Below are 20,824 nucleotides of genomic sequence, written 5' to 3'. Positions count from 1 at the left end.
GAGCTGTGAGCTGATTTCTGGATTTGCCTCTCAAACCCCACTGGCAGCACAGAATAGAACACCTTGCTCAGACCTGCAGTGGTCCCTGACTGCTCATGCCATTTTTTGTGGAATACACCGTGTGGGAGGAGGGCATCAGATGGAGCAAGGATGCTCCCACTCCGCAAGAGCTCAACATGGAATGGCCAAGCTTCCTAGGCAGCAGCTGAAAAATAATAACAAGTACTAAGATAGTGTTCACAAATGTCTGCTCTAGCCTGTATCCTGCATTCAACTAAAGAAAGGCAAAGCTTATCAGTAAAACAAGGACCAAACAATGTTTAAGCTCTCTAGTGAAATGCTTTTCTTTAAGTTGCATTACATGCTTGAAAAACTAAATCAGCTCTGAATTCCAGCTCCAACTGGATGCAAGGCAGGGGAGTAATTAAAACAACACAGAACAGTAGACCATGTCAAGAGTAATCAAAATTTACAAGCTCAATAGATAAAGATTGTTTTTTGTTTTCCTAGAAGCCCAGAGTAAAACTATCAGAGCGTTAGAGGACACCAAACAAAAGTCTCTGCATTCTCACTTCTTTTACACAAGACAGCAGCAGAATTATTCAGAGCTACCAAATGCACAGAGCTCTGCCCGACCTTCTTGGCAGATGGCCCATTCACCCTGAAAAAAAAACCACACAAAGATCTCAGTGTCCAGAGCCTGACTGCGATGGTGTGGAGCGGGGAAGCGCTGGGACAGGGACCCGTGAGACCTGTGGGTCCTTGGGCAGTGCTGCAGCAAGAAAACTGCTCAGGGGGACAAATCCCCTGGGAGAATGAGGAGCCTCTGTCTCCATTTAATGTGTTTGTTCTAAGGCTGAGTTGTACAAACTGTCCCTCTGCTGCCTCCTTGGAGGTGCTGAAGTCAGCCCAGATGAATCAAAGTTAGCAACAGGGCAAAGGGAACATTTTCTGCCTTTATTGGTGGTTTTTATTACACAAATTAAGTCTTATGAAAGACAGCATCATGCTGAGGATTGAAGATATCAAATGAAGCTGGCCAAAGAAACACAGTTTTCCTAAAACCAGATTTTTCACTTTTGAGTTTTAAGAGAACAAGTTTTGTTTTGTTGCTTTTAATTACAAATTCCATTTTATTAAGGATTACTTTTCTTCCAGGGAAAAAAACAATAAAAGAAACCTAAAATATAAACCAGAAAGAAAGTGCAGTAGAAGAATGCAGATCAGATCTATCACATATATTTTTGTGCCCAGATCTAACACATAAACTTTTGTTCCCTATTTGATTCCTAGTTGTATGTATTTGTGGAGAACCTCTTCCATATTCCAAGGTGGATCCAAACAAGTGGGAAGACACAGAGCACAAATAACCATGGAGTGTAGATGGTGTTCCTCTCCTGAGAAATGGTTGAAAGGAAGCTTTTTTGGAAGTGATTCTTTTGCCCACACCTTCAGCTGGTCTCTATACCAGGCTCACCACTGAAATCTGGTTTTTACTACACTGAGGATGTCACCTAGAAGGTCCAAGCTTTCATTTTAGTTCTAAATTCTATGATTCTATGATCTATGAATGATAGATCCTCATCTGAGAGGAGTGAGAGGTGTGAAGTCACAGTTTCAGTGCCTCACCAGAGAAGCTGTGGGTTCCCCATCCCTGGAAGTGTTCAAGGACTTGGAGCAACCAGATCTAGTGGAAGGTGTCCCTGCCCAGAAAAAGATGATCTTTAATGTCCCCTTCAATCAATGCTTCTTTCAGTGTATCAATACTTCACAAATTAGATTTAGATTTAGGTCCTCCACCAACCAGTTGGTGGCCAAAAGCATCATTCCCATGTGCAGCCAGCACTCTCCATATTTCATCCTGAGCTGCAGGAAGTGGAGCTCCTCCTCCGAACCCTTTTCTCTGGGGTTCAGCTCCTGGGAGAGGTTGTTTGAGCCTCACCACAGCACCCAATACTCCTCTGTCGCTCCCAAGGCTCACCAGGAGCTCAGCAGCTCAGAATGGGCATTGCCAGTGGTACAGAAACATCCTGAGCTCCATGCTGAGCTCCCAGGGCCACGATTTTGGCTGGCTCCATTTAACCATCACTGCATCTGTGTTGCAGTAGCACCTAGTGGCCAGGGCTATGAAAACACACAGAAAAAAGAAGAATTCCTGCCAAAAAACCCCTAAATACTGCTGAGCTCAACCAAGAAACAACAGGTGGTCATGTATGACTGCTGCAGCCAGCACAAGGTAACTCAAGTTGACTCTAAAGGCCTAATTCTCATGTGAAAGTGAGAGTAAAAATAATTTACATCCTGTACTTGCTGGCTCAAGAGACCTCAGTATAAATGAGAATCCAGTCCTAAATCCTCAATGGGATCCAGGCTTCAAGAAGGATTTCAGCTCCAGAAGGGGTCTGGGTTCTACTTTGCAGTGTGTGAACAGCTGAATGGGCAATTCATATTATTTTAAGAAATGTCCTGATGGGTTTGGTATGGTTTTGTTTTTTCCTTTAATAATTACACCCCACTTATTAGGCTGTAACCAGGGGACCTGTAAAGCCTGTTGAGCTAAGATCAGCACAAATCATCCCACCAGGAACACACAGTGGAAAACTGAGAATGCAGGAGGATGAGGTGTTGTTGAAGCATATGAATCATGCAAGGAGAGCTACTCCTGGGAATCACACCTGTTGTAGCCTTCCTAAAAAAAAAAGAAAAAAAAAAAAAAAAGAGAGAAGGTGGTTCTTTCTTACTGGCAGTACAGCTGTCTAATCCAGGAGTGCACAGTCTAAAAGCAAACTGAGCTCAAAGAGCAACAAGAAAATACCTGATGGCTAGATTTTCCTTTGTCTTTTCACTGTTTAATCAGAACTTAGGAAAATCAATGTCATGCTGAAATTCATGGAACAGGTCCTGAAGCTCCTTCTCTGAACTCCAGGTATGTCCTGCTGAGCAGGACTGGACTGAAACATCAGGAAGTTTTCCAAGACAGTGCACAGGTTCACTTGGCACCAGGAGTCTTGGGTCAGCTCAGGGCTGGAAACCACAGCTGGGTCCAACACAGCACAACTGTCCATGCTGCCACATTTTGCCTTCCTGTCTGGATGTTGTCTGGATTAACCAGCCTGCTCTTGCCTGGGGAATCCATTTCACTTTCTCCGTCCCCATGGAAGAAAGGAACAGGAGCCACTGGCAAATCCAAGCTCAGAAACAGCAACCATGAGGAGAAATCTGCAGACAAGGATGGGAAAAGCTATCCCTCCGTGTCATGCCTTGCATCAGCAGGAGGAACTATAGAAGTTATGTGAAATGGGCCATCACTGAGATATCTGGAAAATATACTCCTAAGATTATTGCAACAATTTATTCTCTTTTTCCCTGGTTACCTACTTCTCATAGAAAAAAACAGAGAGGAGAAAAACTCCACATTTCTAGTAGCAGTTCTTTGTTACAAGCTTTTGTTTTGTTTTTTTAGGGATGAAAGAAATAATCAGAGGAAAAATGAGCTCGTTTCTGTCATCTGCTGCCACCATCTGCAAACCCAGCAGCAACATCTTTGAAATAGAGGATTAAATCCACCCACTTCTCTTGTTTCTGCCTTCCCTCCCAGTGTGGTGGGTGGTTATGAGCCAGCAAGGGGGCAGCTGGCCTGGAAATAAGGACCCAAAAAGGGCCAGTACAGACCCAAGCTCCCCCCTCCATTGCTGTCATCAGGCTGCCCCACCAAATAAATTCATTTTTCTGCCCTTTTTCCATCTGGAGGTTGGCTAAATTAACTCTTGCTCTGTGCAAGGACGTTGTGTTACTTTAGAAAGATTGGTGTTCCAGGAACTCTGGGAGAACAGAGCACAGGAGCAGAGCAGGAGCAGATCCCATTTTTCCCCTGCTGATCAGGGCTTTCTGACACTTGAGCTACTCTGCTGCTGAGTGCAGAGCTTGAGAAAGACAAGAGCGATCACGTACACTGGGAATGTCCAGCCTAGGTTGAATCCTCCAGTAAAGGTTTCAAAACAAATAATAGTAACTCAACATACTTTTTTTGTGCCCCAGTGGTTCCAACCAGGACTGGGACCAGATGTGCCAGTTTTCAACAAGAAAGGCTACTCATGCTATTCTTGGCACAGCTTGAAGCAGAAAGTACCACAAATCCTATTTAATATAGTGCCTAAATGCCAGAGACCTATTTGTTCTCTGGGTTTTTCAAGCTCAGCTGGTTCCGATAACCATCTGACCTCCAGGGCCCAACTCAGTCACAACCCTGACTCCCACCCCTCACAACTGCACCCATCACTAATGTCTTCCTTCTGGAAATGGGTTTCTTCCTATGGCTAAAGGTTGCCTTGCAAATGAAGTTTACAGAACAAAGCAAGGCACGCCACAATTTAAATTGCATCAGGTTTTCAGTAGTGAGATACAGATTCGGTAGGGTTGGCACTCCAAATTAGCAAGATGGGCACGGGTGCTACTGACAGATGTTTAGAAAGCTGTTCACACAGCTGGAGATAAGGGGCTTACTGCCCAAAATATCCATGAAAATAAGAACAGATACAAGCATATCAAAGTTGCATAGAGAATTCACCCTCCCTTGGGTTCCCACTATATGAGACTGATCTGCTGGAGCTCAGATATTGAGCTCCACACTGTCTCACACTGAGCTCTGGATGATTACAACATCTCATCCTGCAGTCCCATTAACCAGTTCAAATGGAAAATTTGTCATTTGTGTGGCAGACAGCCTCCTGAGAGCCACCACTTTCTGTTTGAAAAAATCCAAAGTACTAAATATCCCTTTTTTCCCCCTCTGTCTTCACCAGTAAATCTTCCTCCTAGAGCTCAGCACAAACCAGAATTGCTTGGGAAAGAAAGGGATGGCCAACAGTGGAGGAGCAACAAGTTAGAGACAACACAGGATTTCCATCCATGGAGATGGATGGGATTCACCTCAGGGTGCTGAAGGAGCCGGATGATGTGACTGCAAAACCAGAGTTCAATACCTGCAAAAGATCACAGTGATCAATGCAAGTCCTTAATGACAGGAAAAAAGCTGACCCATCTTATCAGAAAGATGGGAGAAGGGTCTCAGGAAGCTGAGCTCCCTCCATCCCTGGAAGGATCACAGAATACATGTGCTGGAGTCCATTTTCATACAGGGGAAGTTCTGGAAGATAAACAGGGAATAGCTAGCACAGATCTACTTAGAGAAGATCAGTTTGATTGCCTTGTGTGATGAGATGACTGGCTGTGGAGACAAGGTGAGAGCAGTGCTGTGCTATACTTTGCTTTTAGGAAGGCTTCTGACCCCATTTCTTGTGGTTGTGGGTTTGTAATCTGAGGAAGCATGGACTGGACAAATGGATCATTGTGTGGGTGGAAAATGGGCTGGACAGCTGGACCCAGAGCGTGGCAATCGATGATGCAGCAGCTCATTGCCAGCTGGGGGAAGGAGCCAGGGCACAGGAGCAGGGCTCCTGGTGGAGAGGAGGCAGTGGGGAAGCCTACGTGTCCAACAGCTGGGTTAAGGGAGGTTACAGTGGTCATGCAGAAAAACTCTCTCGTTAATAAAAGGTGCAACACAAATTGCAATATGAGAAGTGTACAGTGCAGAAACTTTTTTATCTAGCTGGGCAATTCAGCTCTGGGAGGTGTTATCTTAGAGGTGATCTTGCATCTGCTTCCATGGTTGTTTCCAAGACATGGCTCACCTGATCTAGTTTTATGATAGTCCTGATCTAACTGAGAGATCTCCTGCAACCTTTTTTTTTTTTCCTTTTTCCTTTTTTTATAACTGTCTGATTCAGACAAGTACCTCCACTGAGAAGGGAGGTGAGTTAGGAAGCAAGAAAGAAAAACCCTGTCAGGACAGATGCTGGCTCTAATTGCTGATCTATTGCTCATTCCCCCATGCAGAAACAGGACAGGCCACAGCTACTGCCAGCACCAGGGGAGGATGGGACATTATCCAGGGGAGAGATGGTCACCTGGCTGCTTAATGTTAATGAAGACACAGAGCTATTAAGCCTAATCTGCCTCACTTCTCCTCCCCTAGACCTCCTCCTTCCCCCAAACCTGGACTTGATCGTTTTCTGGAAAGAAACACGTGAGAGGAGCTCCACTGCTACTGACACGAGATGAATAATTTACAAAACGCAGAGCCAAGGCCAGGCCAGCTTCCCTAGTAAATAAAAACAGTTCTTTGTTGTCAAAAGGAGAACTGTATCCTTGGCAGGGTCTGGTGACAAAACCAAGCTCCATATGTGGGGAGACAGCCGTAAGAGGCTGAAAGCATCTGCTGGGATATGCCTGAGAAATAACCCAGAACTCTCCTGGAGTGACCACTCAGGACAGAGCACTCCAGGGAGCACCTTGGTTTGCTCGGGGTGGAGGGGGCCCTGAGATGCAGAGCTTTGCACCCATGTGATTTCAATCCCTCTTCTGGTGCTCGTGTTTTGTCCTCTGCTGGCAGAGCAGTCGCTCAGGGAGCCTGGCTCTGGTTAAGGCCTCCCTTCCCACTCCCCCACCCCACGTTGTTACTAAGCAGGGCTTTTCTGTTTCGTCTCACTTCGCTTTTATTATGGCAAAGCCCTATAAAACTATCAAGTAGAACTGGCCGAAAAACGGTGTTTCCAGTGCCTTGAAAATGTACGGATTTAAACATATATATAAAATTTGGGTTTTATCCAAATTGAACAGAAACCTTTTTCAGGTTTTTTTTTGAAAGGAGAGCAGTTTCCAGGAAGCCAGAAGCTCCCCAGACCCTGCTGCAGCCTCCCAGTGAAACTCATGTCAGAGCTTGTCAGCCTCAGCGGGCAGCTGCAGAGCTCCCAGCATCCCTGGCCTTGGGGCAAATCCACCAGGTGCATCCGCTCCGGAGCCAGGGACTTGTGCACACTCTTTCTCCTGTCCTGGAAGAGATCTGACAGGAATACAGGTGGGTTTCCTTAAGCTCTCTTCCTCAGTCATGGGGCAACTGTGCTCAGCACAGTTCCAGCGAAATAAGGCAGGCTTAAGGAATGATGTTTCATGGGAACATTTCTGACCAGCTCAATTCTCTGGGATAAACCATCAAAGAAGGAACTTGTTGGCTGAAGGAGCATTTTCTTTGCAGGGATATCTGATCCATCTGCAACCTGGCTTCCCTCTCAGGAGCATCCAGCCCCACTGATCCTTTCTTGTTGGAGCTGGCTGCCAACAAATACAACTCCATATGGAAATGACAAGACCATGACCACCCCACCAGTGCTATGGTTGCTGGGGTGATGTCAGAGGAAGACAATCCCAAACATCTAAACTGCTGCTTTTAAGAGCAGAAGATGCTGGTACCACTTTATGACCTCGCTGGGTGTATCTTCCCTTCACGCTCTCGGGCCCGGTGATGAGAACCTCCATAAATTAATAGTTTGGATTACTTTAAAACAGATTCCTCTGAGTCAGCCCATATGGATGTGACGAGCTGGTGAAGCATACAGCATGCTACAGCTTGGCATCATGCCTGCAGCTCCTTCCTCTAAAATGGGCAGCTTTTAGAGCCATTTAATCACACTTAAACAAGCTTTTTATCTCATTTGTTCTGCGTCATAACTCTCCCTCCAAACACTATAAACCGCTGTGGCAATACCATGAAGTACAGGCCAGCCTCACATTTTAGAGTCATCTGCCTGGCTCTCACAGTTTGTTTAAATCAGTGTTTCATGACAAATATCTGTTTTCTGCAGATTTTTTTTTCTTTTTTTTTAATGCAGCTCTTTTTCCACACACAGCCCTAAGCTCATTTTCTCATGGTGAAGTCATCACCCTTTTCAGCCACCACATCCTCAGGCTGCAGGTGCAATTCCAATGCCTCCAGCTGTCTGGAAATGGTACTTACAGGAACATGTCAGGATCCCCACTGTCCAAGAAACCCCCAAACGTGGCACAGCTGGCTTTGTGTCACCTGCTGCTCTGCACAGAGGGTATGGGTAAGATGTTTTGTTTTCTTTCTTTCAGTGTTCAGCCTCCCTGTGCAGCCTGAATGTCTCAGCCCTTACATGGTGAGATTCCTGCTATTTGTTTAGATGCCATGGGTGAAATACAAAAGCCCCATGGGTGCAGAGTGAGAAATACACTTTACACTGATAAGCAAACCAGGTAAGCTTTGTCTGCCATGGGGGCTTCAGAAAGGGACAATGACCCAGCCACACAGGTATTTACAGGCTGATTTTCACCCTTTATTTACATTAAAAAAATTCAACGGTGGCAAAACTTCCCTTCCACATTTGTCACACTCTGTTTCACCCTGTGACAAATCCCAAGGGCAAACCAGGATTAACTGGATGCTCAGCCTTGCACCTGAAAGTGCCAATTCCCTCTATCCAACAGAGGTTGCCTGTCACAGAACATCAAGGGTTAAAATACCCTGATAAGCTCTAACCTCCTGAGTGAGAGGGAGAAAGACATCTGCTTTTTATATTCACAGCCCAGCATCTCTGTGCTCCAGTTCTGAAAAATCTGCATTCCATATCAACAGAGAAGTCCTCATAATTTATGCAATGATATGCCAACATATTTAAAGGGTTATATTTTACTCTAATGAGAGAAATAAGATATTGTTTCCTTCACATGAGGAAGGAAGAGTTCTTGTAATAAACACCAAATGGGCACCTCTTAATTTCTTTAGGAGCAAGGATATTATGACAGCAAAGGCTTTGAGCTTTAGCTACCAAACAAATCTTTACCAAAACAGACGTGGACACTGTAAGAACATCCTGAAAACTAAAGGATGCAAATTTATTTTAAAAAAGCTAACGTGTAGAAAAGCAAGACTGAGAATTTGTTGTATGTCTCCCTGCATCTTTGGGTAAGTGAGGTTATGCCCAATGAGGCTGAATTAACCTTATTTGCTTGTGCTGCCTTTTCTGTAGTCATCATCCTTCCCACACGCTCAAAATAAAACTTCTTCTTGGCAGAGGAAGGACCAAGATCTCCAAGAAGAAAGGCAGAAAGGGTTTCCATCTACAGAAAGATTCAAAATTGCAAAAGATCTGTGTAAATACAAATGGTAGAAGAGCCTACAGGTGAAGGAGAGAGATCAAACAGCAGCAGAGAGGAGGTTCTGTTCTTTGGATGGTTTCCCACTGGGAGAATATAACTTTTAGACAGCAAAAATAAATGGAGATCTTTATTTCTGCTGCAGTGCTAAATGGCTTTTAGCTGCAGAAGGGACACACAGGGAACCAAAAGAAAAAGGCATGTTTGAGGAGAGGGAAGAAAACAAATGAAGTGGAAATCACCCCAAAAATACCCTGTTCATGCTACAGATCCTGTTCAGCTGTAAAAGACATAACAGCCTTTCTGTGTAAGGCAGCAATTTTTCATATACTTGAGTATTTAAATAATTTAAAGTATACTAATTTTATAATTGAATTTAGAATTATTTGCACTGACCCACAAAACCAAACAAACCATGACAAGTCAGCATACTAAAAAGCAAAATAATTTTAGAAATTGTCAAAAATACCCAAATAAGGCAATAAAGGCAAGATGAAATTCCAGTTTCCCTCTGTGCCATTGTCTTAGAGATCATTACAAAGGTCCATTCAACCAAAGATCACACTTGCACAGAAGGAAGTCCTCTTTATGCACTGTTAATTGCTTCAACAATCTATAAAATTAATGGCTAAGTGGACTGCATTTATAGTGATTGTATTCCAGATACTATTTGCATTTAACAGAATGCCCTTTGTTAGTAATTCCTAGACTTATGAACTGTTTGGGACAAAGAGGGACACACACCAGGGAGCGTGCCTCAATCCCACAACAGCACCACAGACAGGGATACACATCCCTCATTCAGAGGCTGCAGAGGCAGACTTCTTTCACCACCCTGTTCTTCCTAAATCCTGCATTTTGTGCTCCTCACTGTTCCCACCTGGCGTGCAAAGGACCTCCAAAACAAAGATAGGGACAACTCTGATTGCTGACAAACACTTCTCTGCCAAACACCCAAGCCAAGCCACCTCTCCATAGTCACCCTAGCAATGATTCCCATTTCAGTTCAAGTTATTGATTTTTAAAGGGGGAAAGAAATGTCTTCTTTTTGACTAGGAATTTTCAAGGTATTAAGAACTTATTTTGCTATCTCTTCTCCCATCTGTGATACAGAAGTAAATCTTCCTTAAATCTCTCCCTTGACTCATCTCATACATTCTTTCACTTGAAAATCCAGATTCTCATCCGTTCCAGGCCTCTTTCCATGCCAGATTCTTGGGGAAGAATTTTCTTTTCTTAGTAAAGAGCTGAATTTCTCTCTTCTTTTCTCCTTGCTTACTTTCCCAGGTCAAATTCACATCTTGCTGCTGGATGTACTAATTACCATTCTGTTGCCACTCTCCACGCACATTTCCATTTCCCTTCTGTTTCATTCAGGTTTCCACCCACCAGTTTCTCATTTCTGCAGAGTTTATTTAGGCTCTTTTTATTCTTTATCCATATTCTCCCTCTTCCTCTCTTTTGGCTGGCATTTTTCAGATTGGACAAAGTACCCATTTCTTTTATTGGAAGCACAGGCAGACATTTTACATGTTTCAGGTAAAGCTGTGGGCATCTGCCTGAGTTTGAATGAATATAGAAGTACATACAAGCCAAAACTTGTGCTTCCAAGCAGAAGCAAAAGCATGACAATAAATTTCCCCTTTTCAGAAGAAATTCCATTTAAAGAACAATAATTTAGGAAGCCAATTCATAAACCAACTCCAGTTTCTTCTCACAATGAGCAAGCGGGGAAAGGGGACAAATAAAATCTGGGCAGAAAATGCCACAGAGAAACGTGACCCACACACCATTATTTGTCTGAGAACCACCATTTCCAAGAGGAATGACAGCTCTTCTAATGCCTTTTGTGGCCCAGGATCCCACTTGGAATGCTGGGATCTGACCTTCAAATGTCCAGATGCCTCTGGAAACCTGCAGGTTCTCCTCACCATGGGCAGGGTTCAGAAGGCAGGTTGGTTACCTACTCTCCAAAGGCTCGCAAGCCTCACTCCAGAAAAGTGTCAGCTGCATCTGGACACCAAGATTACCTTTTGGTCAAAGCTTATAAATAGCAGCAGGAAAATCAGTTGCCATTAATAATTTCTAATAGCATACAAGGCTTTAAAACAGCAGTCAAAGGAAAGAGTAATTAAAGACATGAGTATATATAGGGGAACTGGGATGGACTACAACTTTGGGATTTGCCAATTTGGATTCATTTCCTCTGGCTTCTTTGCTAGAGATTTCCTAGAGGACACACAGTGAATCCAATTGATCTGGACTTCAGTAAAGTATGTCACACAGAGCCACATGGAAAATGGCTCTTTACAGGAAAAAATAGGAATTTGTACAAGTTCTGAAAAAGTACATGAAGTGTTGATTTGTATGAAAGGAAACACATTATGTGAAAAGGAAATTCTTTGACTAGAGGGAATTGCTGATGGAGCTCTTCAGTGCTGGGTATTGGGAATGTTGCCGGAAATTCTCATTACTGACTGTGGCATGTAACGTAAGAAATGTGCTAATGAAGCTTGCTGATGACCCCAGGTTCAGAAATGCTCCAGAGAAGAGAACAGGAGTAATACTAACTGGATGATCTTGAGGCAAGAAGTCACAGAAAATGGACAGAAATTTGTGGTGCAAGCTGTGAGGCACCTTATCACTGCAACCTCACTGAGGTGGAAAGACTGGGAGCACTGGATAACAGCTGAAAGGAAGAACTCTGAGATCAGCAGAAAAGGAAACTATTTTCAGGACTGAAACCAGAAGAGGATGGCCTAATTTGTACCCCAAAACCAAATCTGGTTCAAATGAAACACGGGGCTCAAAGCACATAGGCCAGAAATCCTTGAAGGGCCTCATGCCATGCCTGGGAATAATAAGGCAAAAGCTCCAACAGGCTGCTAATCCTAAAGGTGACAGTAAAAGATTTTAAAATCACAGAAAATTCGAGGAGTTAGAAAGAAAGTTAGGCTTGGCTAGCCCTGGGAAAAGTGTTAAAAGTAGGCCCTGGGAAATGTTAGGCCTTGTGCTTGCTAAGATCATGTGAAACTGCACTTGTGTAGTCAGCATATGATAAATTATATGATTGTTAGATGTGATTAGATATAATTATTGTTTAAAGAATCATGAAAAACTATGTTAGGGGTTTGGGGTGATCATGAGACATCCATGCTTGGGTAAAATCAATGCATAGAATAGAACAATGTAAGTTTAATAATTAATATATAAGTTATATAACGATAGAGTATAAAAACATGTTCAACTCAAAACCAAGTGGGGTCAGATTTGGGTCTGTGTACCCCCAACACCCAGAGCTCTTAATAATCACCTTCATATAATCATTCTGTGATTATGTGTTCCTGAAGGCTAACAAAGGTACTTGTTTTTATCATCAGCCATGAGTGAAGGACCAGAATCTCCTCTCCCTGGAATCAGCTTTCACTGATGGCATCTTCATGGCCACCTGGACCCAGGTGTTCTCTGCCAGAAATGCCCCAGGCTTCAACAGCAAGAGGCAGCTCTGGGGTGGGATGTGCAGCATGTGGGGAGGAGCTGCAGCCTGGGAAGAGGGAAGTGTTGCAGAGCTGGATTTTAGAAGGTCTTGCAAATGGTTTGTGAAATGTGACAATAACAGGGAACGCTCTGGGGCCGTTGTTGGAAGCACCCAATCGTCCAGGTGAACATTTGTGAGGGAGGGTGACAGCAAGCACAAGGTGCCCCCAAAAGCCATGGAGCACTTTAGCACCAGCAGGATGTTAAAATCAAGTGAGCAATGTCATAAAAGAAGTGGTAAGAAGCCAAAATTGGGTGAGGTTTCTACAAAACCCCCATCTTTCTGTGATTTGACATCTTAGAGAGAAACAGACTTTTTTCCTGCTTTTAAAGTAAAAACATTCCCTGCAGTGAACACAGCCTAAATATTCCAGCATCCTGTTGTTGTATCCAGTCCAGGAAGCGAAACCAAGGCCCTGGGTCTGTAATTGGGGCCACATGGATGTCCCTGTGCTCGCGCTGGAATGTTCTGACTCCACCAGCCCAGCCATGCGGCTCCAGGCGATGGCTGAGCCAAGGTACCCAAGTTGCTTCACCGTGACCCTGGGCAAGTCATGATGAGTCTTTAGCTCAGTTCCCCAGCTGCCAGCCTGAGGTGATCATCCAACTCTCACCTGCTTAGACCCCACCAGGGCAGGGAATGTGTTTTCTAGATGATTATGCAAGAGGACCCTGATTTTGGCTAAGGCAACCAAGTGCTGTGGTAATTACAGATATCATAGCCATATTATATAAATTATTTTAATGAAGAAGCAGTGGCTATTCTCCTGAAAAGTCCCAGCACTTAAGTTTTTCATGTTTTTGTTTTTGGAACAGACTAATCACTTTCACATCATAAACAAATAATGGTTTTAATAGATTCCATACTTATGGAACTTTTACAACTAACATAGAGCAAAACTCTTGCCCTTCACAGGCTTGCTTTTTTTTTTTTTCCCTCTGAAATAGCAAAGTATATTCTGCAGCAAATTAAGTGTGATTCACGTGGCATTTTGTACGAGCGCGCTGTGGATGTGGCCCATGAAACAAGCTTTGTTAGAATTCTGTAGCCCTTATGTTCCATTTTATTTTTGTGCTTATGATTCTAAATATGTTTTTGCTGCAGTTTCACCTAGGGAACAACAGGGGAGCCTTTCTCTGTCCAGTATAACACCTATGAATTCTCCCCAGTGCAGGAACAGATGGGAGGAGCTGGATGCTGCCCTGTCACCCATGAGGGCTCTGTGCTTCCACCCTGCCCCAGGGCAGAGAAAGGGAGAGCACAACCAACCCTCACAAAGGCACATGTGAGCTTCCACAGGTGAGCTCAACTCCTGGAGGACCTCTAGCACTCACAGATGAATGTCTGCTTTCCCAGATTACTCTGAATTTCTCGCTGTGCTCACACCCATTGTGTTTTCAGGCAGCAGCTGAGGCAGTGATAATCCTATGGGATGAAGCTTGGGGAATTCCCATGGCTGAGGTGGCATCACCACCACAGAGATCCCTTATTACTTTTTTGCTGTATTCAGTGTCTCTGCATCTGTTTGAAAAACTCAGTTCTCCAGAGAAAGGCTCAGCTTAGAGTGACCCAAGCCAAAGAAAGATTCTGTTGGGTGACCTTGCTTATCAAGCCCAGAAATTCCAGCTACAGAACCTCTGCTGGCATGAAAAAAAACCAAAAACCCAGCACTTATGTGCCTAACATAAAACATACTGGACTGAGAGGCCCAGAGAAAGGTGGTGGAGACAAGATTAATGGTTTTAACTGGGAGTGAAATCCAGTAATTAAGTAGTGACCCATGACACTTGAGAAGCAGTAACAGTTTGTTGACCACAAGAATGATTGCTCAGAGCACCTTCTTAATGTTGTAAATGTGAAAATGATTTACAGCATGACCAACAGGGGAAAAAAAAGCAAGTTAGCAGGCAGACAGGATTGACAGTGGTAATTGTTCCTGACTGCATACATATGTGGAGGTAGGAAAGTAGAAATACTTTTGCTGTGTAGCATGGTAGCTATATATCAAAATTACCAACAGCAAGGGACTCAAACTCCTTGAGCTGAGGTGATTAAAAAGTGTGCAAACACCACTCACAACACCACAACAAACAAGAAGCCTGAGAGGGGTGAAGGCTTTGCTCTGGATTTCAGCAAGGCTGGCTTGCCTTGCATCTGGAGTTGTGACAGTATCAGAGCTTTGGGGACAGAGCTAAAAACCAAATTATTAATATCCAAAATGAGCCTCAGCACACAAATGGCTCTGCTTCTGCTTCTGAAGAAGAAGAAGTGGAAAGGCTCCCAGGGGATTTCAGCAGCATCTGAAAGCAAAAATTCATTCAGATGAATTTTAGCAGCAGTGAGATTTAACTGGAAGCCAGCAGAGAACTAGCCAAGCCTTTGGAAAGGACACAACACTTGTCTTGCAGTGAACTTTGCTCACTGGCACGCTGAGAGTGGTGATACCAACCTTGCAGTGGCACCTTTGGTGGTCATGAGAGAAAATATTAATATCAGAATATTCCTGCTTCCTCTTTGCCTCTAAAACAGGAAGGCAATTGGGTCTTCTGCCCCTTGGCCTCAGCTGGCCTCAGTGGCTGTTCACTGGGGGAGGGATGGTCTTCTGCAGCATAGCCTAAGGTGTGACTGGCTCATAAAGCAGGATGAAGTCCTTATGTTACCATCAGAAAAAAATAAAGGTTTGTGCTGCCCAAGTTTGAAAATGTTCCTTTTATTTTATGTCAGAGAAATGGCACTGCAGCTTACAAGAGGGTTTGGTAAAATGGTCATGGAAAGAGCTGGAGAATTTCTAGACATTTTTTCCTTTTGCACCCAAACTTCAGCTTTGTTTTCCTTTTTTCAATGATCACAACTTGTTGGGTCAAGGCAAAAAAGGTTTTCTGAACAGAGCAGGGCCTTTCAGTGGACCCCAGGGAAACACCAAACATCCCACCCCACCAGGCACCTCCAGCCACCAGCTCTTGGAATCACCCAGATTGCCACTCAGCAACCCCAGCTCAAAGCTGCCCTTCTCCCCTCTCCAAAATGAAAGGCAGTTCAGGAGATGTAGAAGTGACAGGAGCACAGGTCACCATGAGGCTGAGCAGAAGAAAGAGCAGGGCCTTGTTTCAAGTGTCATTATTTTTATGTTTGGCTTTTTCGGCATCTCTCAAGGCCTCTGTTCCACCATCTCCTGTTAAAAGCTGCTCAGTTTTGTTGTGTTTTTTAATATGGCCATAACCCCATTTTATGTAGAAGGGGAAATGCTGGCTCCCTGTGGCTTTCATGGATTTTCATATTGGTGTAATTCAAACAATATGATGGCTCAACTTGACGTCGTTTCCTGGCTGCACTGGAGCTCGTGCTAAGCCAGGGTTTAAACTTTATTGGGGCGTGTGATGGAGCAGCAGCCAGCACCACAGAGAGCCCTGATGAAGGCAAACAGTGGCCAAGCTGGTCAACTCAGCCCAGCAAGGACACTTCTTACCCCAGGTAGGTGCCCTCTGGCCAGGTGAGCCACCCAAAAATCTGCCATCTCCACCCGATGGGATGCAAACATGCAAAGGGCCACAAGCATGTGCACAGAGACCAAAACACCAACTCCACCCCCACTGCTGTGGGCAAGAAGAAAGCACAGGTACTACATTCCCAGTACCTGCAATTTAGCTTTTTGTGACCCCCAAAGCCAGTCTGAATTCTCTTCTTGGAGTCCTCAGAGTGTCACAAGAGATGGTGTTTTGTTCCAGTGAGGACAAGAAGCATTTGCACTCTGGTTTTTATTATAATTGGAGGTGAAAAGACAACCAAAAACTTGGAGAACTAAGGTTGAGAAGGAAAAGGTGTACAAGAAGTGGTGTTGTGGCATTTGTGCCTGTCTGCAGTTGTAAGCATCTTTAACAAATGCCTGTCTTTGTGTCGGGTGTTTGCACATCCCTGAACACGAACACATCTAAGAGTCAGGGCTGGTAGCACAACCTCTTACTCAGCTTGCCAAGCATTTCCAATTATAAAGCCCTGTTTTCAATTGCTAATAACTTTGTTAAACTTAAACCACTTGGGCTTCAATTTTCCATGCCAAGTGTCTGCCTTGGGCTGAATTTTTTGTTATCCCTTCTTTTTTCTTTTTTTTTTTTTTTAGCTGTCAGCCAATAAAAAGATTCAGCTGTTTCAAAGAAGATGGCTAGGGAAAATACAGGAGCTCACAACACAGAAATATCCTAGGAAACTCATCTTGCAAAATTCTGGAGTCTTCCAGTTGTAGAGAAAGGACTGGAAATCTGAACTATTGAAAAACCTTATCAAATCTGAAAGAAAAATTGCTATGAAAACCATTTTTTACCCAAGCAACACTTCTTACGTCTCTGCAACTCCATCTTTCCTGGACATGTTTTAGCCTTTTGCCCTGCTAAGGACAAAAGGACATGGCAGGACAGTTTGGCCACTCCATCACAGCCCAGCTGCACTCAGATTAGGGCCAGAGAACCTGGTTTTCCTTCATCCCAACTCTCCTATTAACCACCATCCTTCCCTTCCCAAAGGCAGCCATCCTTGCTTTAACCTGACACCTCTCCCTGCATTTTCCACTTCCAACAGGGAATGCAAAGTGAGGTACAGTGTAAAATTATAGTCCCTCCTTAAAAAACCCACGTGATAGCAAAGATGTGCCATTTCCCCTTCTCCCCCCAGGCAGCAGTACCTTCAGGATCCCTGGAGTTTGCCCACTTATTAATATCCCCAACGCTCACATCTGTTTCCGATCAGTTTATGTGGATGGGATTTAAAAACAAATATGTTCCCCATCAATCCTGGCCCTTGCCGTGCCTACAGTGCCTAACAGGCTTACGTATTTTCTGATCAGATCAGATGTTCTCCGTGGTTTGTTTGTCAGATTTGCTGTTTGTTGACTTTCTTCTGGTAAATCGGGTCTGAAATGTAAAACGTGTCGGGAAGTAGCGTGGAGCCACCAGCACCGCTGGGTTCAGGGAAAGCACAGTGAGACAGGCATCCTGCAGCCCCACGTTTCTTGGATTTAGATTCCTGGCCTGATACATGGATATTCCAAATATGGGATGTTCACATTCCTCCTTGTATCACACTCCTGGGAGACGCTGGACACGTGGCAAATGACACTTGTGCACCTCTGGGACCCAGAGGTGCCTCCCATGGCATCAGAATGCAGCTGAAAAAGTCATTCCTACTGGCAGGTGTGGGAGGATTTCAGCCTGACAGGACTTTAAACAGAGGGTGCAGAGTTCTCAGCTGTCATGTTTCTTAAAAGGTGGAGGAACCACTGAAATAATCCAGGTCTAACTCCCCTAACATCCACTTAAATGATCTAGGAGAAATGCTACAGTTCAGAGGATCGTGAAACTGGAGATGCCGTGAAAAGCACTGAAAAAGGAGGAAAAGAAAACAGTTTAATGTGCTTTTCAGGTGGTCCTTCCCATGCACAGGTCTGGAAATAGAGCTGGACTGAATGTCAGTGTGGTGGTGGGAGCCTCACTATGGCTCAGGAACATTCAAGAGATGAAAGAGGCCAGAGATGGGAAAATCAGAAGCCCTGCAGTGGGGCTGTAAGCTGGGAGATAGGAAGTGGGAATGCAAACACAGTGGCTTCCAGCAAGGCTGACTTGCTCTTAGCAACAAAGAATAGCACATTGGTGAGCCAAAAAACAGGTAGAGAAACACAGGTGCTACCACACTACAATAAAGATTAAATGCCAATGTTTGTTCTGCTTTCTGGGGAAAATGCATCACACTGTGGTGTTCTAAAATTACAAGTCCTCCTGGTAAAGATTATTTTGAGAGACACCACCACATACCCCAACTGTCCCTTTCCTACAGACAGTTCCATTTAATTCAACATTCCACTGCTGAGAAGATGAATTTTCTATGAGGGACAAGGAACCCAAACCCATGTTTTCAGAAAAAAAACTCACTAAACTTTGGAGGAAAAGTGGCTGCCCAAAGCCTATCATCCCAGCAAGGAACACACAGCCCCAGTACAGTAGCAGCAGAATTCAGACTGAGGCGTAGCCATCAACTCCCACCTCATACATTCAAGAGGCCCAGAGGGAAACTCAGAGCAGTTTAGGACACTGAAATATTGTCTGAAAGAGATGGGGGTTTTCTTTTCTTCATGGTGAAATCTGCTCTGCCTCCAGACAAGGTGTGCTCTGAGCTGGCCAGCAGGATTCATGGAAGATAATAGCACCACTGACCCTGCAGAAACACAGCCTGTGAACATTTCTTTTTCTGTCTTGCTTTCAAGCAGCTCTTGCAGCACTGAGCAGGCTCAGAGGCAGAGATTACACCTGGGTTGGAGCTGCTCAGCATGGGGGCAGCCCAAGAGAAGGAACTGGAGTATCTTGGAGATAGTCCTTGCTTTGCTTGCACAGGCAAGAGCAAATTGTCCCCTCTCACCTTTTGGGTTGACCAAACACAAGATGAATAATCTAAAACTCTAATAGCCATCATGCCTTGGACAGTGTCCCAGCTGACCACCTCTGGCCTGACCTGGCCATGGACAGGTACACATTCCCTGGCCAAAGCTGTGCTGATCCCCAATTTCAGAGTCCCCAGTGAGTGTGCTGGAAATCTGGGAGAGTCCCCCCTATAGCCTTTTCAGCTGGAGACCACGCAGGGTGCAAGGCTGAGACCAGGAGAGGCTGAAATAATTACCCAGAGCAGATTATGGGCTCTAACGAGGAGCCAGCACAGTGCTGGGGTGTGCATGGATGTTCCTAATAAGTCCATGTGCTCTGCAGCTCGGTCCCAGGGGAAGCACAGCCCATGGAGTCACGAAGACAGAAGAATGTGCATCACCACGAGGGAGAATTCAACCCACCCTCATCCTTCAAACGCCAGGTGGGAGGTTTGACCTTGGGCAGCACACTCAGGGCCTGTCCCAGGGCACAGACACACAAGTGCACATGGCAGAGGAAGATGAAGTGCTTTTGCAGGTGACCCCAAGCAAAGTGGCAATCCCCAGCCAGCCAGGGTATCCCAATACCCACTTTGGGTCTGTGAGCTCTCCCCTGGGTAGGATTTCCAGGCACGCAGGGTCGTATCTTTCACACTTTTGGAGCAGGGCTATAAATTATGGCAGAGTAACTTTAGTCTGCTCAGTCCGTGCTCCTGGCGCCTGCTGGGGGGTTGCTGCTGCTACAGCTCCAAGTGGGGAACGTGTGATGTAGGGCTGGGGAGGGACTTCCCTAACTGCTCCGTGAAGTGGTCACAAATAGGAAGAAACTGCAGTTTCCTACAATATTTAGCATTATATAGGCCCTCAGCAGTGCCACACTTCACTTCTTCATTTCTAGCATCCCCCTTTGAGAGTTCTACCCCACTTCATCATCATAAACATGTCAACAATCAGTCCCTGTGGAGGGCTCTGCTGTTTGTTCTTTGGCTCACATGGAGAAAGCATGTCCCTGCACCAGCCCCCAGCACACATTTCTGTATCCTCAAAGGGGCTGGAGTTGGAACGGGGCCATCTTGTGGCTCCCGGACCTTGATAGTTAAAGAAGATAAAAAAAAATAAAATAAAAAAAAATTAAAATAATAAAAAAAAAAAAAAGCAAGGAACATGAACTTGATAAATACGATCAGCTGCCGGGAACGTGCCTGAAGCCTCCTGCTGCTGTTGTTGACATCAGAAAGCTGCGGAGCCTGGGAGACAGGAGGAAGTTTTATTGTCTCGCTCCTAGCAGGAGCACGCGATGCTGCTCCAGCTGCCTGGTGCTGCCCCAGCCACCCGCCTGTCACCGAGGGAAAAGGACATCACTTCTCACCTCCTGCACCCAGCAGCTTCCCCCTGCCTCTCCCAGAACCTCACAGAACCTTTTCACGGAAACCAGGGTACCATGTTTCCCCAGACTAATTTTTTATTACACCTGAAGTTTCCTGTCAGCCACCTGACAGCTCCCCAGCCTCCAGAGCTGCTAATTGGGGTAAATTTTGTGGCCAGACAGGGAGCCCAGGGAGAGGTGCCCCTCCAGGATGCAGCTGTGTGTTGGTGCTTTTTCCAGAGTGGCTTCAGCTGGTGGAGCTGGGCAGCCCCAGCTGAAAGGGGTTTCATGTTTTAGGAAGAAAGAGGATCCAAAACTCAGCTTGCTGCTTTGAGTCTGTGTTCCCCAACAGAGCTTAGCAAGGAAGTTCAGGTTTCCTTAAACTCCACCAGCACAGCAAATTGGTCTATCAAATGCCCAGGAGTGAATTTCATTAATATTGATGGAGAAGAGGGAAAGCCCATACTAGCTAATACATTTATTATCTAAATACCAATTCAAGCAA

The 20,824-nt window shown here is 44.9% G+C and overlaps 2 long non-coding RNA genes across 2 annotated transcripts; one reads left to right on the top strand and one right to left on the bottom strand.

Moving 5' to 3' along the window:
- The first annotated feature begins 1,623 nt into the window (after window positions 1-1,623).
- LOC111932917 (uncharacterized) lies at window positions 1,624-3,636 on the top strand. The gene is made up of 3 exons (XR_002866413.2): window positions 1,624-1,697; window positions 2,106-2,236; window positions 3,464-3,636. It is a non-coding gene; the product is annotated as an uncharacterized LOC111932917 (long non-coding RNA).
- Window positions 3,637-17,601: 13,965 nt separating this feature from the next.
- Window positions 17,602-20,498, bottom strand: LOC147651751 (uncharacterized). The gene is made up of 2 exons (XR_015273674.1): window positions 20,323-20,498; window positions 17,602-20,200 (listed from the first exon to the last, which is right to left on the bottom strand). It is a non-coding gene; the product is annotated as an uncharacterized LOC147651751 (long non-coding RNA).
- Window positions 20,499-20,824: the final 326 nt, after the last annotated feature.

This window comes from Cyanistes caeruleus, chromosome 9 (assembly GCF_971803275.1).
Source record: "Cyanistes caeruleus chromosome 9, bCyaCae1.hap1.1, whole genome shotgun sequence".
Classification (NCBI taxonomy): domain Eukaryota; kingdom Metazoa; phylum Chordata; class Aves; order Passeriformes; family Paridae; genus Cyanistes; species Cyanistes caeruleus.
The sequence above is the reverse complement of the archived record's forward strand: the minus strand, read 5'-3'. Positions and strand labels throughout refer to the sequence as shown.